We start from the raw sequence: 17,802 nt of genomic DNA on the forward strand, positions 1-17,802 counted from the left end.
GAAGGAGCAAACAGCCTGCACTCAAGCTCCAAAAAATACAAATGCAGGCAGGCTAGCTAACTGTCCCAAGAGCTGATCCTGCTAGCAGCAGATTTCCGCAAAGTGAGTTTGCAACATCTCCAGGGCAGAGGTCCTAACCGAACACTAAGAAAAAATACTCCAAAATCATAAACCCGCAGAGCGGTTCATAGTTAAAACCGCGCAAGACAATCGCGTGCAGACAAAGCTGGGCCGACAATCGTTCACAGGACATCAGCGCAATGGATTTAAACAATTTTAAAGCGCTCCAAAGGGGGTTGTGGGTGAGAGGGGGACCACCGCACTTAACCTAGTAGTAAAATTAGGCAAAATTATTACTTCAGTAAAAGTAACAAATGTTATACTGTACTTCTTTACAAATAAAAGTAACACAACTTTTACTTAATTACAGTAATAACTTAAATTTAGTTACTATACAATACTGCTTGATGGTTTCAGTATGTTTTATTTGAGGTCCACTGACTTTTCCATCTTGTCACAAAAAGCACACAAGCAAGGAACATCTGCCAGCTTCTCCTGAACTGCAGGTTCAAGGTTTGAAGCACCCGGCCAAGTAAGTTTGTGCAATCCAATCCCCATAGTGGAGGCTTTGGATGCCATATTGAAATCATCATAGGGTACCTGGCCCAAGTACTTTCTGTGCTCCTGCTCTTTAGCTACTAAGTCCACAGGGCTCCTCAGCCTTTTCCCGAGAGAGCATCTGTGAACTCTGCTACAGTGTGCACGGTATTCCAAAAGTGCATGCTCATTAAGAGCTGTTATATGGAAGCTATATGGAAGCAAGTGCAGCATTTTGGAAGAACAACTTCCCAAAAGACTCCAATGTCCAAGCCTTCCTTCCCAGGGGCACCTAGGAGTGCATCTTGGAACTCTGGCTCTTTTGAGAGCAAATTCAACCACCATAGAATGGTAAGGAAACTGAAGCTTCTCGAATCCTGGAGCTTTCTGGACCCTATATATAGAATCAACTTTCTTGTTAAATTGCTTTACAGAGGTGGGTCTTAAACAGCAGTTTATAGACTTTTCCTCCAGGAATTTGTCCAAACCTCTTTTTGGAGGAAAAGTCCATAAACTGCTGTTAAGACAGACATGGGAGAAGCCACAGCTTGTCCTGGATAGGTGGCATGGAATGCTGCTACTATTTGGTATTTGTGACTTGGATTAGCCTTCATAAAGAAGGGATACTTGGTCATTGGTCTGATCCAGTAAGGCTATTCTTATGCTCTTATCTTTATCTGTACTAGTTTCAGGATTCTGTGAACAGGTACTGTCATAGCCTCTTTAGGAGTACTGCCAAACTGTAGGATGTCCACTGGCTTAGTACTGGAATTATCCTTGGCATCCAGATCAAATGGGATGGGCTTAGCTATCCCTTGCATAAAATCAATGGAGGAGCTCTCCTCTGGAAGAGATTTTCTCCTTCAATGGGGAGAAGACGAGTCTGAGATAAAACAATTTCTGGTAATTCTTCAACACCCAGGTCGTGTCTGCCTGCTTCAAATGGCTGTGGTCAGGCCTGAGATGAGGGCACTCAGGTACAGGAGACCCTCAGTACCTCAATGAGCTTCCTCTAACCCCACGCTGAGGGGCTGCAGATTTGCAACAGCTCAGTGCACCCTGGCACTGATGTCTGCCAAAGCCTTGGCTTTGATGTGCTTTCTACAGGGAGTGCATCGGTCTCCAGCGTAGGTTGGATCATCTGAGATGCCATCATCAGTGCCCTCAATACCACAGCCTCCTGCCGAGCAAATGGGTGCTCCATTTGTTCAATGAGCATGGCCCAGAGCTGTTCAAGGGCTTCCATCAATGAAGGCTGGGGCTCAGCCAAAATGGTCACACCCTCAAAGGTATCTGGGTATACTGGTGGCCTGATCTCAACTCAATGTAGATTATCACACTGTTTAGCGGAAACTCCAAACCCCTAGAATCCTGATCCCTTGTTCATCATACAGCCACGAAAGCATTCTCACAATCTGGGGAAAAAGACATCCAACAAAGCCTAGGACAAGCGCAAAAATACACCAGACATCACCAAAAACACTCACAAACATAGTCACGACCCCCCTCTCTCTCACAAAATTCACATCAATAGCATGCGCATACATGAACATAAGATCTATCGGCCCAAAGACAAAACTAATCAAGGACTGGCTGATTAAAGAGAATTTAGGCTGCCTCTTCCTAGCCGAAACCTGGCTCACCTCTGACTCAGACCCTCACATCACTGAAATCTGCCCAAACGGATACAAAATAGAGCTAGTATGTCGAGCAAACAGAAGAGGAGGAGGCCTAGCAATCATAGTAAAAACCAACCTCAACATTAAAGTCTTAGCCAAGCACTCCACCCCTCACTTAGACCTTCTAGCTTGCCAACTCTCTGACAACACACTCACAGGAAATCTGAACTGCCTTCTATGCTACGTCACACCAGGAAAATGGAACACCACAAAACAAGAACTAGAAGAATTCATCTTCCAGAACTCTCTCTCCTCCACACATAACCTGATCCTTGGAGACTTAACCTCCACCTAGAAGACCACACCTCCAAACAAGTAGAGGATATTCTTTCATACCTCAATACCCTGTCTTACCAGACCCTCAACCCCAAATCCACATACGAAAAGGGCCATCAACTCGATATTGCAGCATACACATCCCCAAACCTCAACACACAAAATATCCACATCACCAATGGCTCCTGGCATCCTACCCTCTGGTCAGACCACTACAAATATACCTTCACCATCAACTGGGAGCATAACAACAACAAACCCACTCCTCTCAAAACAAGCATTAAGACCAGACAGAAAATCGAACCTTCCACATTTTGGAACACAGTAGATCCAGCAATAGATTCCAACAACCCTATAGAATTCATAAACACCTGGCGGTCCCTCAGTGAATCTACCTTGAACAAACTAGCTCCACTAAAATCTAAAAATAAAATATGTAGGCCATCAGACAAATGGTTTGACGCCGAACTCCTACAGCTAAAAAGGCAATGTAGACAACTAGAAAGGGCATGGAAAAAACAGAAACAAGACCACACCAAAACAGAATGGAGAATCCAAATCAAGCAATACAAAATCAAACTGAAGGAAAAACGAAAAGACTACTACTCTAATCTCATTGGCACTGAAAAACTAGACACAAAAAAACTCTTCAACCTCGTAAGAAATCTCACCGATACCAAACCATACCTCACCACCCAGGGAAACCAGACCCCAACAGCACCTCAATTAGTGAACCATTTCAAAAATAAAATCATCACAATCAGAGCCACATTCAACAACTCTCAAAACAACTTAGAAGAGATACTAATAAAACCCACAATAGACGAAGCCATCTCAGCAGATAGGATCTGGACCAACTTCCCTACAATTCAATGGTCAGAACTGGACTGGCTTTACAAAAAATACTGCAAATCTTCATGTGATTTGAACAACTGTCCTCCATACCTACTAGCTTCAGCGTCCACTAAATTCAAAGCTAGTTTCACGCTATGGCTGCAAACCACCCTCTGGGAAGGTCAGCTCCCACTGGAACTTGGTGAAATCATAATTATGCCTATACTGAAAGACCTCAAAGGTCCAATAGACAACCCATCAAATTATAGACCTATCGCTTCTATCCCATTGTACGTCAAAATAATAGAAGGTCTAGTAGCACAACATCTTTCCAAGTACCTAGAAGCCCACAATATTCCATCTCAATCTGGATTCAGAACAAATCACAGCACAGAAACTCTACTGGTATCTTTACTAGACATAGCCCGACAACACCTCAGCCTAGGAAACAGGTTGCTAATCATCCAACTTGATCTCTCAGCAGCATTCGATCTAGTGGACCATCCCATACTACTCCAGACACTAAACGCAATAGGAATCTCAGTAGAGTTCACAACTGGTTCCAAGGCTTCCTTAAAATAAGATCATACAGAGTTAAGTCAAATGATCTTATATCCGAATCATGGTCAAACCCCTGCGGAGTACCACAAGGATCTCCTCTCTCACCCATACTATTCAACCTCTTCTTAGCTTCCCTAGGCACAACCCTAGACGCTCTAAATATAACATCATTCAGCTACGCGGACGACATAACCATCCTCCTCCCCTTCGACATCCAAGACCCCATCTCCACTGGACGCCTGAAAACAACACTGGAAACAGTAGAAAAATGGATGACGAATCATAAGTTGAAGCTGAACTCGGACAAAACTAAATTTCTACTACTAGAGAAGGACAAAAAACCGTCCTTAATAGAACTGGAAGTAAATACAATCAAGTACCCAATACAGAGCTCCCTCAAAATTCTGGGAATACAATTAGACAGATGCTGCACTATGCAGACATAAATCCACAAAATCATCCAAAAAGCATTCTTCACAATGCGAAACTTAAGAAAAATAAGAAAATTCTTTAACAAAGATCAATACAGGATCATTGTCCAATCCCTTGTGCTCAGTATTGTAGACTACTGCAACAGCCTCTACTTACCATGCCCAAGCAACATGATAAAACAACTGCAGACCGTCCAGAACACAGCCCTCAGACTCATCTACTCGCTTAGTAAATTTGACCACATCACCAATGCATACTTAGACTCTCACTGGCTACTGATAAAAGCAAGAACTCAATTCAAATTCTACTGTCTTCTATTCAAAGTAACCCATGGAGCTGCACCCAGTTACCTAAACAACCGCCTATACCGTTACCTCCCACCCAGAAGAAGGAGAACTCAGAACTTTTTCACCTACCCTCCTCTCAATGGTATTCGACGCAAGAAACTATATGACAACCTTCTAGCGACACAGGCAGCTAAAATTGACCCTTCCATCTCCAAAATACTGATCAAAACAACAGACATTAAAGTGTTCCGAAAAGAAATAAAAACACTTCTATTCAAAAAATACTTCCCAACACTCTAACCACCACCTATTAGCTCATGATTATTCCCTCGGGAATATCACCCCTATAGTAACACCTAGTCAAATCTTCAAACTAATCATCTCTTAAAACTATATCACCAACAAATATTAAGAAACCTAAATAAGCAATCACCATCTGTAACTAGAAAACTTCTTCCTTCAACGTTATGTCATATATTAAGAAACCTAAAAAAGCAATCATCTGTAACTAGAAAACTTCTTCCTTCAATGTTATGTAACCATCTTCTATAACTTGAATGTGTTATTATTCTCTACCGTAACCTGTAATATACTCACTTCCTGTTATGCAATTCTACTGGAAATGCCCAGATATCTTCTAAATTGTAATCCGCCTAGAACCGCAAGGCACAGGCGGAATAGAAATCACTAATGTAATGTAAGCGGCCCTCATGCCAGGGGAGCTTTAAGAATAACGTTGACCTTGATAATACAGTACACTTGACGCCATGCAATGGCTTTCAGTGTTGATGATGATGAATCTTTTGTTGCTCTTAGGAAGGAATCAGAGGATGTCTGATTATTGATGTCGAGGAATGTGGAGGCCCTCTTGATTTCAATGCATCCATAGAGACTAATGCCTCCCATGTCAAAGTAGATGTAACAAACTTCTGTTTGCCCTGTTTCTCTTGACCCTTGATGCCTCTCCTTGAAATCTGTAAATAGAGTTTATAAGAGGGATCATGATCAGGCCCCATGCACCAGCTATGGGTGGCTGTGAGAGACATGGTCATGTTGCACCTGGAGCACTTCTTAAAACCACTGGGAGTTTTACGGGACATGCCAAGAAAAATACCTGAAGTGAAATCAACTGGTTCGACTGGGTACCAAGGCCAAAGAGGCTTAATAGGCCATGGGAAAACTTAAGAAGTTCTGGAAAATCTAACTAGGAAAAATACAAGGGAAGAAAAAGGAAAGTGGCCCTGTGCATACAATTTACACAATTAAAAGGGCAGCAAACATCTTACTTCACAATGGGAAAGTTTTCAGAGATGTGAGCTTTGTGGGACAAAAGATGACATACATTCTCACTGCTCCTTGGAAAAATGAAGGCTGAGCTGGTCCTGCACAATGACGGTGGACTGAAAGGCACATGCATGCACAGTAAGCTGCTTCCAAATGCTTCTAGAAAGGATGCTGAGGAGCATTTCCCATACCTGGCTTTGTCGGATGACATTGCCCATAAGTGAGATTATTTCATCTTGCTTGCCCTTGGAGAAAACAAATGATTGAATAAAATAAATATGATTTCATCTATTATATAGATAGAGCACAGTTACTTACCGTAAGGGTGGTTATCCAGGAACAGCAGGCAGATATTCTCACATGTGGGTGACAATCATCCACAGAGCCACGGTATGGACAGTTTTAAAAGTGTATCGCCAGTTTAAGTTTTTAGAAACTTTGGGACTGCCCGTACCGCGCATGCGCGAGTGCCTTCCCGCCCGACATAGGCTCATGGTTCCTCAGTTCTGTAAACAAGCTAAGAAGCCAACCAGGGGAGGAGGGTGGGTTGTAAAAATATCTGCCTGCTGTTACTGGATAACACCCATTACGGTAAATAACTGTGCTTTATCCCAGGACAAGAAGGCAGCATATTCTCACATGTGGGACACCCTAGCTTACTACAATGGGATAGAGGGAGTGTCGGCCATTAAGAAAACAAATTTTGTAATACCGCTTGGCTGAAGTGACCATCCTGTCTGGAATAAGATTCCAGACTGTAGTGAGACATGAATGTATGAACTGAGGACCAATTAGCAGCTTTACAGATCTCATCAATAGGAGAAAGCCACTGAAGCTGCCATAGTTCGGACTTGTGTGCTGTCACAAGACCCCCGAGTTGCAGCCCAATCTGAGCATAACAGAAGGCAGCACAGGCCGCCAACCATGTGGAGACATTTCTCTTGGATACAGGCTGGCCCAACCTGTTAGGATTAAAGGAGATGAACAGTTGAAGAGATATTCTATGTGGCTTAGTCCACTGTAAGTAATAAGCCAAAGCTCGTTTGCAGTCCAAAGTATGACGAGCCGTTCCTCCAGGCTGAGAATCAGGCTTGGGAAAAAACACTGGAAGCACAATGGATTGATTCAAATGAAATTCCTTGACTACTTTTGGGAGGAATTTTGGATGGATGCAAAGCACTACTTTATCATGGTAGAACACAGTAAAACGCGGGTCCGCCACCAGCGCTTGAAGCTCGCTCACTTGAAGAGCAGAAGTAATGGAGATTAGAAATATCACTTTTTAAGTGAGATATTTAAGATGAGCTGAAGACATTGGTTCAAAAGGAGGTTTCAGAAAGATCAGTATCATCTGACGTTACCCCAAGAGATACCAAGCTGTCAGGTGCATGGACTGTAGAATGGAATGTAAAACGAGATCCTTGACTCTGTGTGAAAAGAGATGGAAAGATCTGCAGGGGTATTGGTTCTTTGCCATTGAGCTGAAGTAGAAGGGAGAACCACAGTTGTCTGGGCCACCGAGGGGACATCAGGATCATGGTGGTCGATTCTCGTTTGAGCTTGAATAGCATTTTGAGAATGAGAGGAATTGGTGGAAACGCATAAAGGAATTTGTGCGTCCAATCCAGGATAAAAGCATCCAATTCAAGAAGTTCTGAGAGTACTGTCTGGAACAAAATTGAGGCAGCTTGTAATTGTGGGGGGACACAAACAGGTCTATCTGAGGAGTCCCCAAAGAGAGAATATCTGATGCAAGACCATGGAGTTGAGCATCCACTTGTGTGGTCGGAGAAATTTTCTGAGTTTGTCAGCGAGAGAATTCCTTCTCTCCTTAAATATAGACCGTTTTGAGGCATATATTGTGAGCAATAGTCCAGATTCAAGTCTGTGGTCAGAACTTTCTGATGTGGAGGGACTTGAAACAGCCCTTTGGAAAGATTTGAGGAATTCATCCACCACTGCAGAGATTGACAAAGTGAAGATGTGACTAATCTCTTGTGAGAGTGGGTCGAGAGCTTGAGACCATTGAGATGACAGGGATCACTGAGGTTTCCCAAGATGGAGTCTTTGAAAGGGGGTAACATGGACTGTGGACGCCATGTGACCCAATAGTATCATCATCCACCTGGCCGAGGTGGACGGAAGGTGATAAACCTGATTGGAAAATTGTATCAAACTGTCTTGTCTTTGCTGAGGTAGGAACACCCTGAGTTGAATGGTGTTGAGCAGGGCCACTATGAATGGTAGAGTTTGAGAGGGTTGATGTTGACATTTCAGAAAGCTGACTTTGAACTCCAACTGCTGAAGAAACAGGACTGTTGACTGTGTTGCTGAGAGCACCCCTTGAGGAAAGGCATTTTTTATTAGCCAATCGTTGAGATAAGGAAAAACTTGGAGTCCGTTAGTCCTTAAAGTTGCTGCCACTACTACCAGGCACTTGGTAAATACTCTGGGCAAAGATGCCAGGCTGAAGGACAGAACCTTGTACTGAAAGTGTTGATGGGCTACTTGCAATCTCAGAAATTTCCTGTGGGCAGGATGAATTGGTATGCGAGTATAAGCTTATTTTAGATCCCGAGAGCATAGCCAATCATTTTGATCTAAGAGAGAATATAGAGTTGCCAAGAACAACATTCAAAACTTTTTTACTAAATATTTGTTCAAGTCCCTGAGGTCAAAAATTGGACGCAGACCTCCCGTCTTCCTCAGGATGAGAAAATACCAGGAGTAGATTCTTTTGAGCAGGAGGGTCTGATGAGGGTTTAAAGAAAACTCTCTTGGAAGATGATTTGGAGGTATAGTGATGAAATGAAGAGAGTAACTCTTCTGAATAACTTTGAGAACCCACAAGTCGGTTGTTATCAGCATCCAGCGTGGATGGTATAGTTGGAGCCGACCCCCAATTGGCTGAGGAAGAGGCTGCGAGAAACAGCGGCTATGCTCTCCATGAGCACATCAAAAAGACTAAGCAGGTTTTTGAGGAGCTGCTGGTTGAGATTTTTGAGGTCACTGTTGCTTTTGCTTCTTCTGCCAAGGTGGATGGGAGACAGAAGGTTTGGAAGAAAATAGCCTCCGATATGAAGAGAGAGGTTCAGATGACTGTGAAGCTAAGTTAACTTTTGTGTGGCCACCTCAATGGAATCATCAAAAAGTTCTTCTCTTAAACAGGGAATATTAATTTGTCTTAAAGGTTGATGTCCATATCCAAGACCCTCAACCACACTAGGCATATCATAGCCACTGACATAGCAGATGCTCTATATGACAACTCGAAGGCATCATAAGCAGATCTTGCCAAATACTTTCTGGTTTGGGAGGGAGATCGAAAAGTGTTGTGCAGGAATATATGTGTCAAAGGAAGGTAATTTATGTACTAGATGTTTAAGATAATAGGACATGTAGAAATTGTAATTAAGGACTCTGCCAACACAGAATTTTGGTAAAGGCAATGTCCAAATTTGTCCATATTCCAGACTTCTCGCCCTGTTGGTGCTGAGGCATAGACTCTCGAAGCAAAATACTTTTTCCAAGGTTGATTCCACAAGTAATGACTGATGTTGAAGTTGTGGTTTATCAAACCCTGGAAAAGAAATTATTCTATAATAGAATCCAGCTTTCTTGGAGCTACTGACAGTCAAGGGTGTTTCCCAATTCTTGAAGAGTCTCTTTGAGAATACCATGCAGCAGTAATCTGAGGAGCTCTTTGGGAGGCTCATCATAGTCCAAGGCTTCCAAGTATTCAGCACTGAAGCCAGAGTCAGCATCCAGCTTGACAGGCAGGTCTTTGCCTAGCTGTCTAAAAGACAGTCTTTCTGTAGGAGATCTAAACTAACTAAACTAAACCTTAAGTTTGTATACCACATCATCTCCACAGAAGTAAAGCTTGGCACGGTTTACAAGAATTGATATAGAAAGGAACTACAATGAAAAGTAGAAGGACTTAGTAAAGAGAAGTTTAGAGGGACTTAGTATATCGAAGCAGGAGGGGTCATTACATTTTAGAGAAAAGCCAAGTTTTGTCTTTGGAAGAGTTTTCTGAAGAGATGGTTCCAAGGGGATATCATTAGCCTCAGTTGAAGAATCAGAGAGGTCACTTTCTGATTCAGACTGTAAATCAGAATTGTAGAGAAGCTTTGGAAGCTGTGCGTCAAGTGGATTGATGCTTTTGACAAGTTCGGTACTGATCTAATGGAAGATGAAGAGGAGGATCGATGAGATGCTCTTTTGCACTTTGAAGTACGTGATGAAGATCGATGCTTCTCCTTGACTCTGAACGTCGAGTAGAAGAAGAATATCGATGTCTTGAAGTAGTGAGTCAATGCACCGATGGAGAACTGGACCAGCGATGCGATGATCGAAGCCGGGGAGTAGACCATCAAGTCAAGGATCGACGATGACTTAATGAAGATCCATGTCGACGTTCCGAAGGATAGCTGACTGCGGTACAGTGGGGCCTTGTGGCAGTATGCTCAAACTGGGCCGGTACCGAGGAGTCGATGTAAGCACTGGTGCATGGAGTTTGAAAATATAACCAAACTCCCTCTGGTTCTCCCGAAATGAAAGCACCAGTACCGTTGGCTTATCTGCCGGTACCATTGGTGCACTGGCTGTCTCAGAGAGGGAAACCTCGACGAGGATGCACACCTTGAATGAGAGAAGCCGCAATAGTAGAGAACGTGGGCGTCGCTACTTGGTCTGTCAAGGGACTCGATGTCCTTGGCCGCACCAAACAATTTCTCCTGTTAAGCCAATGGGCTTTAATAAGAGTATTTCTGTAGGGTGGAACACTGGGCGCAAGACTCCATCCAGTGTTCAGGGCCTAGACACTGCAGACACCAATTATGAGAGTTGGTGAGGGAAATAGGCCTCTGACACCTACAGCACTTTTTAAAGCCCGTTAATAGTTTTGACGTGGACGGGAATATGGCTTCAGCAAAATTAAACTCAATTTTGCCCTAGGAAAAAAAACCCCGAATGTCAAAGCCAACAAGAAAAGAAAAAAAGTTAAACTCTTTCAATTTTTTATTTTTACCGAAGAAAGAAAAAAATTGATATACTAAAAGTAGACAAAAAAATATAAATTTAGAGAAAAAAAAAAGACACAAAGCGGAAAGGCAAAGGAAACTAACAGAGTTCAATCAAAAAACGACTTCTTTGCTCCACAGAAAACTTAAGTGGTGATACACTTTTAAAGCTGTCCGTATCAGGGCTCCGTGGATGATGTCACCCACATGTGAGAATATGCTGCCTGCTTGTCCTGGGATAAACCATCTATATAAGTCATTATGGTGGTAGTAGTGATTAATGAAGTTTGAGTTGGAAACTAAATCAGGATTTCTAAACTGTCAACATTCCTCCTGGCTTCTGTTTATGAAAAAGGGCCTAAAAGCACAGCATCTATGTTAGCTCAGTTCCTGACCACAAATTTTAACATAGCAGCCTGAGGCACAAGCAATTTAGTAAAAAGGGAGAGCCAGACAGACTGTTCTGCATATATCTTTTGCAGCCTTATCATGTACCCCTAAGGGTACACATATCCCAGGTGCTGAAAACTTATTTATTTAAAAAAACATTACATTCCACTCTATCAACATTTCTAGGTAGATTCCAATAAACATTCACAATTTAAAACAATTACTTAATAAACTTCAAAACACTTGATATAATTAAAAAAACAAAAAAAAAAAACAAACTAGAAAATCTTGAATGTGTCATCACCAAGCCCTTGCGGTTGCTCAGGTAATTGGTTCCATAACTATGGCCCACACACATAGAATATAGATTTCCTATATTCTTCGCAGTGAATTTTACGAAAAGATGGTACCACCAAAGCATTACAGTTCAAGGAACGTATCTTCTGTGTTGGTCGATAAATACAGAGGGAGTCAAACAAAACTAGAGATTTTCTGCCAAGCAATGTTTTAAAAACAAGTAGCAACAATTTATACGATACTCGATTGGCAACTCAATTGAATACGAAACTCAATTGGCAACCATTGTTATTTATTTAAGAACAGAGTGATGTGTTCAAATCTAGAAATTCTAGTAAAAGGAGATTATGTACTTACCCTGGAAAGATCTTTTCCAATAGATAGGTGAGACATTCTAGAGCAGGGGTGCCCAAAAGGTCCATCGCAATCTACCAGTAGATCGCAAAGGCAATGCGAGTTGATCGCGGAGCCCATACCGGGCTCCGCAATAGACTCGCATTGCCTTTTTCTGTTTTCCCTGCTTCCTCGACTCCAGGCCAGGCGCATGCAGCGATTGCACAAGCGCCGGGCCCATAAGCCTCCCCCCCCCATCAGCCCCAAGCTGCGGGTCTTTCAAACATGGAAGAGGAGGAGAGGCAGCGGCCGCCTACAGCGGGGGATCGACCCGGTCCCGCGCTCGTTGACAAGCACCTGGACATCGGCTCGGAGCTCTTCGACCCCCTCCTGGCCCTTTACTCCCCCCAAATATGAGAGCTTCATGCAGCACAAGGAGCTCAGTTCCCACGGAAGCAATGAGGCCTGCCGCCCCGGTCCCCGCCAGGATCGAAAGGCTGAAGCGGCTGGTGGTGCCCAGGGAAGGAGAGGAGCAGGAGGGGCTGGAAGAAAAGGAACCCCAAAAACATGTTTCCCCTAGATGCCTGGTGAGTGGCAGCGGCTGCAGTTCAAGGTCAAATCCCACACAAGCCCCAATTCCATGACACTGCATCGCCACCCTTTTTCTCCTGCCGTAGCAGAAGTCGAGGTCATTTACATCCAGAGGAGCCAAAATTGAATCAGTTTCTTGATTATGTCCCATGACAAGCCATTTGCATTGAGTTTAACACCCTCCATAAGTTAGAAAAATTGGCTCCTGAGTTTCCTTTCTGCCTGAACTACTTCCTTTGAAAGTATATAGCCCTTTCTCTGGATACAAGAAAAAAGCACCTTACTTAAGCGTGACATTTTAAGGCAGTGGGTCCTGAGAGGCTTTCATGTATCCCAGTCTCATGTAGGTGACATTGGGCCAACTTAATAGGTTTATGACTAGCCTTTGCCAACTGGTTCTTCCCTTTGTTAGGTAATACAGTACCCTTATTCCAATATGACCCAGAATCTGCCTGCTGGTTGGGGTAGCATCACTCCCAGCCATAGCTAATGTCAGAGGGAAGCAATCAGGGCAAGAAGGAAGAGCCTGAAGGTGGTCTTCCAGGCCCATTCCTCAGTTTCTGTCCTGAGTCCTGCTTGTTGTGTTCAAACCCTTCTCCTAGCGCTCTCATTATTTATTTTGCACACACCTGCTGAAAGGAGCACATTGGTCTCCTATGGGTTATGTTAATAAAATGTTAGCAGTTTTTTGTTAAGCTTTCAGTTCAGTTTGACTGCACTGACCATCTCCATGTCAGTGGTGTAGCCACAGATGAGCCTGGGCCCACTCCAAATTCTGGTACCTTTGTTATGACTGGCAGGGAACCTCTGGTCATTCTTCTATAGTTGCTAGAGCCAGCAGCTGGCCTGGAGCTGTCGGGGAGGAGGAGGCTTGTGGGCCTGGGGCTTGTGCAGTTGCTGCACGCACATGGCCTGGCGTCAGGGAAGCAGGAAGAAATTGGTGGCAGTGGCTTGGGGGAGCAGGGAGAGAGAAAGAAAGAAAGAAAGGGGATGGCGGCAGGGAGAGAGGAAGAAAAAGTTGGACTCATGGAAGGACAGAGAGAGATCTTGGTTGAGGAATGGAATGAGGTCTGGAGGAGAGGAAGCATGCAGGAGGCAGAAAGAAAGGAAGAAATATTGGACACAGTCAGGAGTCTCATAAAATCACCAGACAACAAAGGTAGGAAAAATGATTTTATTTTCAGTTTAGTGATCAAAATGTGTTCATTTTGAGAATTTATATCTGCTGTCTATATTTTGCACTATGGCCCCCTTTTACTAAACCGCGAAAGCGTTTTTTAGTGCAGGGAGCCTGTGAGCGTCGAGAGCAGCGCAGGGCATTCAGCACAGCTCCCTGTGCTAAAAACCACTATCGCGGTTTAGTAAACGGGAAGGGGGTATATTTGTCTATTTTGAATAGCTTCTTTCTTTTTCTCTCTCTCCCTGACCCCCCTAAGCAAGGTTGATATTGCATATTTTAAAAAGTCATCTGCCTTTACATCTTTGAACTTCCCCCCCGAATATAAATGATAATTAACATTTTCTCTACGTACTGTGTGCTTTGTGTTTTTAAAAAATTTTTATTGTTGGTAGATCATTTTGACCCAGTCATTTTAAAAGTAGCTCGCAAGCCAAAAAAGTGTGGGCACCCCTGTTCTATAGCATAGGGTTATTTCCCTTTCCCTTTACCCGCATGGACTGCAGAAGAGAACCATTCCAGGTTTTACACTCCGTGTCTAGAGTACTTCACAGGCTAGCTTAGCTCCTCCAAGTCAGTATCCAAGCATGAAAGAACACTGACATCTGTGAAGTAGAGGCACCTGTAACGACAGGCTAAACATTGTTATTCTCAAAACTAAACAGCACACGTAACCACCAACACAGGCTTCAAAGGAGCCTGTTCTTTTTAACATTTTTATAAATGTAATCCAGTGTACACATTCTATTTCTAAAGGCTGTTTGAAATCTAACTGTAGCAACTTAGGCAGTAGATTCTCCAGAAACTGTATGGCATTTCCACCTTCCAAATTTTCTTGTAAACCAAAAAGTTTTATATTCTTTCTTCTGCCACAGTTTTCATAATCCTCAAGCTGATTTTTTAACTCTATAATCGCCAAACTGTCACTTTTACATCTTCTCTCTGCACATTCCAAAACCTCCATTTTAGATTCCAACTCTGTGGTTCTTTTATTTGCCAATTCAATTTGCCTATGAATATTTATTATTTCCTCCTTCATTTCCGCCATATTACTTGCGTTTTCTTTTAGCATTTGTTTAATCTGCCTTAATTCCCCCTTAACTTCGGCTTTGCTCAGCTCCTCCGACGCGTCTCCCGGAAGCGGCACTTTAGTCGGCGTAATTTGATCCTGCTTCTGGTGCTTCACCAACCCTCCGGTTTCACTTTTGTTCTGCCTCGTACTCGCCATGCTCACACACCTTTCTCCGATATTTTTCAGCCGAAAATTTCCCAGAAATGAAACTTCACTTAATAATCCGTTGCCCAGGTAAGAGGAGCGTCGCGATCACACCTCCATTTTGGGAATAATTTTACATTATATGTTATAATATGTTATATAATATGTGTATATTCTTATTAAAATGTGATAAAGGATGGGTGGTAGGGGGGGTTATTAAATCACTACATTTTATGTGGTAGATATTAATGTGCTATTATGTAATAATTTGTATAATATATTAATATATTCTTCTGTGCACTTGCTGTTCAATTTGAAAACAAATAAAGAATTATTAAACATTTTTATAAATGATATTGCTGAAGGGTTGTCGGGTAAGATTTGCCTCTTTGCAGATTATACCAAAATCTGCAATAGAGTGGACACGCCGGATGGTGTGAATAAAGAAGAAGGACCTGGCGAAACTTGAAGAATGGTCTGAAATTTGGCAGCTAAAATTAAATGTTAAGAAATGCAAGGTCATGTATTTGGGCTGCAAAAACCAGAGGGAACGGTACAGTTTAAGGGGTGAAGAATGGAATTTAGGTGTGATTGTATGTGATGATCTTAAGGTGGCCAAACAGGTTGAAAAGGTGACAGCAAAATCTAGAAGGATACTAGGTATGAGAGGTATGGCCAGTAGGAAAAGAGAACATAAACAATGCCTCCACTGGGTCAGACTTGAGGTCCATCGTGCCCAGCAGCCCGCTCATGCGGTGGCCCAACAGGTCCAGGACCTGTGCAGTAATCCTCTATCTATACCCCTCTATCCCTTTTTCCAGGAGGAAATTGTCCAATCCTTTCTTGAACCCCAGTACCGTACTCTGCCCTATTACGCCCTCTGGAAGCGCATTCCAGGTGTCCACCACACGTTGGATAAAGAAAAACTTCCTAGCATTCGTTTTGAATCTGTCCCCTTTCAACTTTTCCGAATGCCCTCTTATTCTCCTATTTTTTGAAAGTTTGAAGAATCTGTCCCTCTCTACTCTCTCTATGCCCTTCATGATCTTGTAAGTCTCTATCATATCCCCTCTAAGTCTCCTCTTCTCCAAGGAAGAGAGTCCCAGTTTCTCCAATCTCTCAGCATATGAAAGGTTTTCCATACCTTTTATCAGACGTGTCGCTCTCCTCTGAACCCTCTCGAGTAACGCCATATCCTTCTTAAGGTACGGCGACCAATATTGGACGCAGTACTCCAGATGAGGACGCACCATCGCCCGATACAACGGCAGGATAACTTCTTTCGTTCTGGTAGTGATACCCTTCTTGATCATACCTAACATTCTATTCGCTCTCTTTGCGGCCGCTGCGCACTGTGCCGTCAGCTTAATTGTCATGTCCACCATTACCCCCAAGTCCCTTTCTTGGGTACTCTCCTTCAATAACATCCCTCCCATCGTATAGCTGTACCTCGAGTTTCTGCTTCCCACATGTAGTACTTTACATTTCTCAATGTTGAACTTCTTCTGCCATCTCGTTGCCCATTCCCCTAGTTTGTTCAAGTGCCTCTGTATAAGACTCTGGCGAGACCTCATTTGGAATATTGTGTACAATTCTGGAGGCCACACCTTCAGAAAGATATAAAAAGGATAGAGTCGGTCTAGAAGAAGGCTACTAAAATGATGTGTGGTCTTTGTGATAAAGTGTATGGGGACAGACTTACAGATCTCAATCTGCATACTTTGGAAGAAAGGCAGGAGCTAGGAAGATATGATACAGTTGTTTAAATACCTACATAATATAAATATGCATAAGACAAGTCTGTTTCATTTGAAAGGAAACTCTGCAATGAGAGGGCATAGGATAAAGTTAAGAGATCTTAGGCTCCGAAGAAATCTGAGGAAATACCTTATTTTTCGGACCATAAGACGCACTTTTTCGGGGGTGAAAATAAGGATGCATCTTATGGAGCGAATAGCCAAACCCCCCCCCCCTCCCCGATTGCCCTCCCTCGCTGGACGCGGCTGCCTGCCTGGTCGGCTGATGCGGCTGCCTCCTATTCTTTAGCAGCAGAGCGAAGCTGCCTGCCTGGTCCTACGCCGCTTCCCGCGACAACCGAGTTCTCGTGGGAGGTGGCGCGGGACCAGACAGGCAGCCTTGTGCGCCACTCTGCCACTGGAAAGGAGATAGCTGCGTCAGCCAACCAAGCAGGCAGCCCTGTGCACCGCTCTGCCGCCGGAGAGGAAGCCATTTCCAGCAAGGGAGGGCAGTAGAATTAAAAATAGGTAACAGGGGCCAGGACCAGGGCTGCCGAATTAAAAATAGGTATGGGGGGGGGGGGGGAATTAGGTATGGGGCCGGGGCCTGCTGAATTAAAAATAATACGGGGGGGGGGGGGGAAGGAGGATGGGGCCTGCCTGCCTGGGGGGGGGAAGAGGCTTGGGGGGAAAGTATTCCTGCATGCGCTGTCCCCTGTCCCTACCTGCCTGCCAACCACTAGGCCTACCTGCCAGTCACTAGGCCTGCCTACCCAGTCCCTACCTGCCTGCCAGCCACTAAACCACCAGAGGGGGGAAAGGGTGCAGAGCCTGGCAGGAGAATTTGGTTCAGAATGTTTTTCTTGTTTTCCTCCTGTAAATCTAGGGTGCGTTTTATGGTCCAAAAAAAATACGTACTTTTTTACGGAAAGGGTGGTAGATGCGTGGAACAGTTTCCCGCAAGAGGTGGTGGAAGCAGAGACTGTCTGAATTCAAGAGGGACTGGGATTGGCACGTGGGATCTCAGAGAGAGAAAGAAATAATGGTTACTGTGGATGGGCAGACTAGATGGGCCATTTGGTCTTTAT

The 17,802-nt window shown here is 43.7% G+C and overlaps 1 protein-coding gene across 3 annotated transcripts in view; it reads right to left on the reverse strand.

Annotated features, from left to right (window-relative positions):
* The window catches only part of IWS1 (interacts with SUPT6H, CTD assembly factor 1), a 278,708-nt gene that overhangs the window by 78,962 nt on the left and 181,944 nt on the right, over nucleotides 1-17,802 (reverse strand). The window contains exon 11 of one of the 3 annotated variants that reach the window (XR_004540561.1): nucleotides 6,142-6,195. The exons of the other annotated variants lie outside the window; for them this stretch is intronic. The gene's annotated coding sequence lies outside the window, so the exon portion shown is untranslated. The remainder of the gene's footprint in view (nucleotides 1-6,141; nucleotides 6,196-17,802) is intronic. 3 annotated transcript variants of the gene reach the window in all.

The sequence above is a fragment of the Geotrypetes seraphini genome, chromosome 9 (genome assembly GCF_902459505.1).
Source record: "Geotrypetes seraphini chromosome 9, aGeoSer1.1, whole genome shotgun sequence".
NCBI lineage: Eukaryota > Metazoa > Chordata > Amphibia > Gymnophiona > Dermophiidae > Geotrypetes > Geotrypetes seraphini.